The sequence below is a fragment of the Amblyomma americanum genome, chromosome 4 (assembly GCF_052857255.1).
Source record: "Amblyomma americanum isolate KBUSLIRL-KWMA chromosome 4, ASM5285725v1, whole genome shotgun sequence".
NCBI classification, from domain to species: Eukaryota; Metazoa; Arthropoda; class Arachnida; order Ixodida; family Ixodidae; genus Amblyomma; species Amblyomma americanum.
The window spans coordinates 79,481,004-79,487,725 of NC_135500.1; positions in this window are offsets into that span (position 1 = coordinate 79,481,004).

A 6,722-nucleotide genomic window follows, 5' to 3' on the forward strand; every position below is an offset into this window, starting at 1 on the left:
TGCGTGTTCGTCTAAGGTTTTCTGGATGTTCACCTTGATTACCTCATAGTTATCATTTATGAAGGTAAGGCTAGCCTTTATATCTCGGAGTTCAAAGTAATATGGGTAGGTCTGCAAATGGCATTTTCACAGCCATACGACATTATGAGATTTCTCAGGTGCCAGGCCGGTAAAACATATTTGAGCAAGAAAATGAGTAAAAAGGAATTACAGACAGCAGATGCAACAAAAAATTAGTTGTTGGCATCATAAATGAGCAGTGAGTGAAATACGAGAAATAATGTAAACAATTCTTTGAATGAAAAATGATTACACACCTAATATCATACAGACCAATACAAAAGACAATTCATTGAGTAATATAAATGACAAAACTAGTACCATATACCAAGTAAAATACTATTAGGGGGATTGTAAAAACTGATGGAGAGCGGATTTAAAGCACAGATATTAGGTGATTGCTCAATGCTAACCGGTAATGAGTTCCATAATGTAGTGGCAGTGAAACGAACTGTTTGCTTTCCATAATTAGTGTTAGGTTTAGGGAGTAAAAAGTTAATGTTATTAGCAAAACGCGTGTCGTTGCGACGCGGATTTTGATCACTGCTAGTTAACGAAAAAGGAAGTAGATTTCGAAGATATTTGTACATAAGGGTACATAATTTGAAGTCGATTATTTTGGGCACTGATAAAATATTGTATGATAGCAGCAGACGAGGGGCATTTGCAGAACTGTGACTATAAGTGATAATTCTAATTGCTTGATTTTGAATAGTTTGCAGAGAAGATAAATGCGAATGATACGTGTTTCCCCAAGATGAAATGGAATACTGAATATAGGCGTAAATGAACGAGTAATAGAGGGAAATGAGAATGGGAACATAGAAATACGGGCGAACCTTAATTAATACCCTAATACCATACGCTATATTTCGGGAAATAGATGAGATGTGGGTCTGAAATTTAAGATGTTTGTCCAGTACTACGCTTAAAGAGGATATGTGATCAGCTAAAAGGATTGAGTTTGAGCTTCTGCTAACAGACGAGATTTTGCAAAGAATTTTTTGAGGTGACCTAAAAACTATAAAGCTGGATTTGGATGCATTAATGAACAGCAAATTATTTCTGCACCAATCGAATACATTCTGTGCATCAATGTTAAGTTTATCGACCACTTTATTTATATGTGAATGTGAGGTTAAGATTGTTGTGTCGTCTGCATAAATAAAACAGTTGGAATTATAAAGACACCTAGGGAGGTCATTGATATATAATAAAAATAGAAGAGCGCCAAGAAGGGAACCTTGCGGAACTCCAACGTTAGTAGTCTTGAATTTTAAGTTTGCTCCCGAGATGAACACGGCTTGTTTTGTATTGAATAAATAGCTTCTGATTAGCGAAAGTGCAGGCCCAGTTATGCCGACAGCGTCAAGCTTATTGAATAAAATAGCATGGTTGAGGGAATCAAAAGCTTTGGAAAGGTCAATAAATAATGCACCAGCAAAGTAACCTGCGTCGACGTAGGATTTAATTTTATCGGTGAGAGCGATCACAGCTAATTCGGTGGAAAATCCCATTCTGAAACCGAAATGGTCAGGTGAGAGAATGTCAAATTTTGTTAAGTAATTGTTTATTCGGATACCAATGGCTTTTTCAATAATTTTACTGAAAAACGATAAATAGCGATTGGGCGGTAATTAGAAATTACTTGTTTATCTCCCTTTTTGAAGACTGGAATTAGCTTTGCCTTTGCCTGCGCAATTTAGCTTTGCCTGCGCTGCTACGGTACGGGCCACGTGCGGCGTGAATGTAAAGTTCCCCGCTGTACGAAATGTCGGCGGTACGGTCACACGGATACCGACTGTGTCCGCAATTATGCGGTAGCTACGGGAGCTGTGTCGAAAGACGACTCTGCGGAACTCCTGATGGACGTAGCCGAGGCCGAGGAATCTGCAAAGGGCATATGGGAGCCCGAAAAGCACGCAGGCGCGACGGGCCTTCGGGACCCTCCAGCAGCGATGGTGGGCGGAAGCCTGAAGGGGCAGAACCTTCGACAAATGGGATGGAGGCGTCGAGAAATGCAATAAGCGTGCCAGCGCTCCAAGAAACCGACCCAGCGACTCCGAACGAGAACCATGACAAGAGCGACGCCAGTACTACCAGTGGTCCTGCCCCAGCGAAGCGACCACATGCCCAGACCGGAGCCGATGGAGACAAGGCGGCAGCCCCCAGTGTCGAGGAGCGGCCGGCAATAACGACCCAAGGACGGCGGCCATCCATCCGACCACGACCTAATGTGTCTACGGAGAGGAGAGCCCTCGACAAACCGCCCCGGCAGCCAGGCCTGGAACCAGCACCGGATGGCTCCGGTGGAGAAGATGTCGTCTAGCCACGCCCTAGACGGGAAGGGTAAGGACCATGTCCTCGGCCTCTTTCTTCTGTATGAAAATGGCTCCTGCGTCCCCCATAAAAGTCAGTACACTTAACGTCAGGTGTCTGACAAGCAACAAGAAGCAGAGCCAGGTACACCGCATTTTAACTGAGCATGACATTGACGTCCAGGCAGTGCAGGAAACGAAAATTGACGGGGAAGATGAGACCGGGAACATGGTGTGACGTTTCACGTCTAGGTTTTTTGAAGTAGTGCCCCACGCTACAGGCACGTCTGCGGGCTGTGTCATTTTTGTTAGGAATTTACCGGGACTGGAGGTTCAGGGATATATAACGTGTCCATCGGGTAGGTGTGTTTTGGTTGACTTCGTGTACAACAAAACATATTGGCGCAACATTTGTGTGTACGCTCCAAATCCGGTGGATGAAAGGACAGTTTTTTTTTTCAAAACCTACAAAAGTACTTAATTTGTGAGAAATCCCTGAACATCATGGGTGAGTTCATTTGCGTTCTGAGAGGTTGTGATGAAACCACTGCACGGGCGTTTAGGGACAGAAGCACTGAGGCACTCTCAGAGGTTATAGTGACGTGCAACCTCGATGATGTGGCGGAATGTTTTGAAGGCGAGCGCTGTGTGAGGTTCACACATTTTCAGCGGTCAAGCCATGCACGGCTAGATCGCATTTATGTGTCGCCGGGTGTTATTTCAAAATGCAGTACCTACAGTGTAGTACCGGTATCATTTTCTGATCATTGTTTAGTGGAGTGTGTGATAGGGACAAAGAAAAGAGGAAATCAGTTTTCTTGGGAGATGTGGAAAATAAATAATACGATCATTACAGGCGGCATCTTTAGCAGGAAAGTGAATGAAGAAATCGGAATATTAGAGACGAGCGGGGAACTGAAAGTATGGCAGCAGTGGGAACTTTGCAAACAGCAAATAAAGATAGCAGCGATCGAAAGGTCAAGCTGTATACGACAAGAGGGGATGCGTGAGGAAGAAAATCTAAGATCTTTACTGGCTAGACTTCTCCAGAAAGAGGGCGGAGAGCCTGGAAAGTGGATGGAAGACATTAAAAAAATAAAACACAAGATTGAACTCTTCGAAGAAGAACGCTATCGTGGCGCGCTTGTGCGGGCTAGTGCGCAAGATGTAGCAGCTGGGGAGACATCGTCAAAACGAGCGCTAGGAATGGAAAAAACGCATGCTCAGCGAAACCACATTGAAAAAGATTGATTGGGGTGGGGCGTTATCTGGAGAAAGCGCTCATATCCAGCATGCATTCCTTGAATATTATCAGGTGTTGTTTGCGAAGCAAGAAGTGGATGTGAGCGCGTTCAAGGAAAAGTTTCTTGGCGCTTTACCGCAATTAGACGACGAACAAAAAGAAAGGTTGGAGCTGTCGATAACTGCGTCAGAGGTCGAGCATGCGATAGAAAATTTGAACTTTGGAAAATCACCTGGACCTGATGGATTAAGTGCGGCTTTTTACAAAGCATATAAACACGAAATAGTACCAGTACTGACTCCTAATTCCTGAATTCCTAAATTCCTAAATTAATTCCTAAATATGATGAAGCAGGAAATTTACAACAGGTCACAGCATATTAGCCTATCGCACTCACAAACGTAGATTATAAAGTTTTCATGAAGATTTTAGCCCGTAGACGACAGCCAGTTATTCAAGATATAGACGGTCCTTACCAGACGTGTGGAATCAAAGGACGCTCCATTGTTACCCATATTCATAGAGCGAGGTGTGTGCTTGAATGTTGTGATCATGCAAATAGCGGTATAGCCATATCTCAGCTAGATCTTGAGAAAGCATTTGATTGTGTGTCACACGAAATCCTGCTCTGCATACTCGACCATGTAAATTCAGGGTCCATTATTCGTGAGGGAGTGGCCTCTGCGTACCGGAGCTGCACGACAAGATTAATTGTAAACAAGAGTTTGGGGGCCCCCATCGTCCTGCAGCGTTCGGTGCGCCAGGGTTGTCCCCTTAGCTCCCTTCTATTCTGCATTTACATCGAAGCGTTGTGTTTGAATATCATGCAAAATGAAAAAAATTCGTGGCTTCCATCTTCAGGCGGCAGAAGTTAAGCTGCAGGCCTATGCGGATGATGTGGCAGTGCTCACAGTGAATCGGGAAGGTGTAAGCGAGGCCGTAGCATGTGTAAAAGAATTCACCAAAGTCACAGGCAGTAAAGTGAATTGGTCAAAGTGCCTGGGGCTTTGGCACGGAGAATGGCCAAAGAAACCCTACCATTTTGCTAACAAGTCCTGGGTGACGACCCCAGTAAAGTACTTGGGCGTCCCACTAGACGGTTATCGCGATAGCGAACCGTACTGGAGAGAACAGACGCAAGCCACGCGTGAAAAGGTGCAGAGGTGGAAAGGGCAACATCTGTCAATTTTCGGAAGGGCCACAGTGTGTATTCTGTTTTTTATGTCTAGGTTGTGGTTCATGATGCAAGTGTTGCATTGTGCAAGGATGAACGTACAGAGACTGCACTGGATCTTTGCCGTTTTTGTGTGGGCTGCGGGCTGGGAACCATGCAGCCGGACGAATTTGTTTATGGGGGTCAAGGACGGTGGCCTGAGTCTGGGGCACTTTTTTATACGGGAGATCGTAAGCAGATTTTTTTTTTTCTGCGTGATGTAAGTGATCCGTTTCTGCGCACTGTGTGCCAATTAAGGCTTGGAAATGCACTGCCGGATTTTGTTGTCTCAACCGAAAGTTTATCGGGACGTATATTTGGTTACTTTAGAGAGGTTGTCGCGAGTGTTCGATTCCTATCTGTTCGGTTTTCGTATGAGTACTTTTCTTCTGTTAGCAGGAAGAAGTTGTATAGGGATTTGTGCGATGTAGTTCTTCCAGAACCTATGTACAGGGCCGTATACAGTGGAGGCCTGGGATGCGACGTACTTGAGCGTGTGAAGGCGATGCAGGTGCCGCCAAGTGCAAAAACATTCTTCTTTAACTTACATACCGGAACACTACCAATAAAGAAATTTTTGGAGGGGAAGCATTTATTTCTACCTTGGGGATCACATTGTTTAATCTGTAAAAAACCGGAGACAATAGACCATGTTTTTTTGCATTGTTGGGAGGGGGTATACTTCTGGGACATCTTGTAGAGGACCTTGAAAAAGGAATTTCCGCTACAGTTTCATGGAATACGGTACTTGCCTGTAGAGATTGAGGATGGGACACCATTCGGCCTTATTATGCTAATGGGCCTCCACTGTATATGGCGCTCCAGAATTGCAGGATATCATTGCGATCCTGATGCACGTCCAGCACGGATCTATTTTCAGGAGTATATGCATAAGTAAAATGAAATTCAGAAACTCGCTCCTGAAGCTCCTGAGTGGCTCGAAAGAGTAGAGCCTTTGGTGGCGCTTAGAGAGTTTTGAGTTTTAATATGACGAAGCCACAACCCACCAGGCGGATGGTGTTAAATATTGTTTATTGTGCCGTGTAAGTGTATTTGTGTACTGTGATTCTTGCCGATGTTAGGCCATAAAGAATAAAAGTGTCGGTGGTTCAGTGTTAGAATACTCGCCTGCCACGCGGGTGGCCCGGGTTCGATTTCCGGCGACGCAGTTACTTTTATTGAAGCAGTGCAGCCTTTTTATATTTTTCCGTAATTTTCGTGGCCTGCGTCCTAACAGTGCGGTTTTGATCTTGTATTTTTCTTCGTATTCTTTATGTGACGCCGCTTCAAAGAAAACCCATAAATATGTCTGGAAAGCGTAGTCCGAGAGCTGCACACGTCTGCCTCGTTTACTCTTAAGATCGAGCACGGCAACAAGAAGGGCACGTATTTCAGCCTACTTTACATATTTGACTTAGCCATTACTCTCAATGTTTCCTATTGTGGTGGCTGGCAGCACTATGTCTCGTTGCGCTTTTTTCCTGCCAGCTGATTGGTTCGTTGGTTGTTGATCTCTGTTTAATGGCGCATAAGCAGCTCTAAGTTGTCTTAAAAATTTCACTTCCGTTTACTGACAAAGTTTTTTAAAGTGTTACAGTTTAGTGAGGACATTTTCTTGTTTTGTAAACTTAAGAACTCCTTCTAGGTTTGTTGCTGCATTCTCCAATAAAGTAAGTTGGGGTTGAAGGAAATGCCTTTGCCATAAAAATTCCTTGAAATCCATTTCGCGTAGCTTTCCGAGTTTTCTGTTCAAAATACAGCAAGGTTTACTGAGGTCGCTTCACCGCAAAGATCGCGAAGGCAGTTTCCTTGTTTCATGAGCGTGAACTTACGTGTAAGATTAGTATGTCCAATGGCAAAACGCATAAGATGACATCAGTAAAGCGTT